Source organism: Sinocyclocheilus rhinocerous, unplaced genomic scaffold (genome assembly GCF_001515625.1).
Source record: "Sinocyclocheilus rhinocerous isolate Xijiao unplaced genomic scaffold, SAMN03320098_v1.1 scaffold21, whole genome shotgun sequence".
NCBI lineage: Eukaryota > Metazoa > Chordata > Actinopteri > Cypriniformes > Cyprinidae > Sinocyclocheilus > Sinocyclocheilus rhinocerous.
This window is the reverse complement of record NW_015641422.1, coordinates 1,016,073-1,017,249: the sequence shown is the minus strand read 5'-3', so window position 1 is coordinate 1,017,249 and position 1,177 is coordinate 1,016,073. Positions and strand designations below refer to the sequence as shown.

Below are 1,177 nucleotides of genomic sequence, written 5' to 3'. Positions count from 1 at the left end.
AAACGAGGCATTTGTTGCATCCAGTGGGGACATAATTACTGATTATAATGACTTTATACTGTCTTTTTACACGTTGCGTTGCATCACGCCACGTAAACATAAAACCATGTCTGCATTTGTGATCGGAGAAACGACAAACAACAAGCGCTACTCTACACTGCTCAAAATTCTTGTTTGAATCGTTAGTGGCAAATTCTTTAAATATAAAAACGTACAGGCTGCGAGTCAGCATTATTTGTCAGCATCATAGACTGTATAGGGTCAGCATTTGCAACTTTAGGGATCTTATCTATTCATGAACATCTTGTAACCCTGATAATTATTAATACTCTGTTTAGCTTTAATTTATCGTTTTTATATCAGTTTTAGCTGTAGTAATTTTAGTACTTCAACTTAAAATTATTTTCTTTCAGTTAGTGACTTAGGCAACATTTCATTCATTTTTTCTCATGTAATTTTTGTATTTTATTTTATTTCAGCTTTATTTAAATTAACAAAAATAATTTTAAATTGTTTTTCATTTTAGTTAACCATAACACTGATCTTAACAGATTAGCAGTTCCTATGCATGCTTTTATAGTGTTTATAATTTGAAATTAGCTTTATTATATTTTCGGTTTGTGTTTTTAGTGTAGATTGTTTTGTAATGTTATGTGCTTTTGTCATTTTTAATATTTATTTTTATTTGATGCAATTTTTACATTAACAAAAATATTTTTTAATAGTTGTGTTAAAAACAATAACACTCTACTTTACATATTGGCAGTTTACACACACATGCAATTTGTGTATGTGGGTGTGTGTGTGTGTGTATCAGAGTATGTGAGCGGAGTGGAGCGGCAACAATTTCCCCTCCGTGCTCCGAGCATTTAATAATCACTCCGCTCCAGCTCCTTTCTGAGTTCACCATTTCCCGCTCCCGCTCCACTCCTCGCTCCACTGATCAGAAACACGCTCCGCGGCTAAATTATTTCACTATGATTGAAAAATCAAAGTTCTGTTCAGAATTTATATTAAACGAAAAATAAATGCATAATACTAGAAGAATAGTTTTAACATGGTTTATCGGAACAGTACAATTAGCCCAAGTCCATATTAAATGACTGCTTAACTTAATTAGCTTACTTGTCTGTGCAACGTCTCTCTACTATGGCGAAGCTGAGGGTAGTTACTTCAG

General features: G+C 33.0%; 1 protein-coding gene across 1 annotated transcript in view; it reads left to right on the top strand.

Moving 5' to 3' along the window:
• LOC107754790 (gamma-aminobutyric acid type B receptor subunit 1-like) overlaps positions 1-1,177 on the top strand; it is a 55,154-nt gene that overhangs the window by 35,830 nt on the left and 18,147 nt on the right. The window lies entirely within an intron of this gene.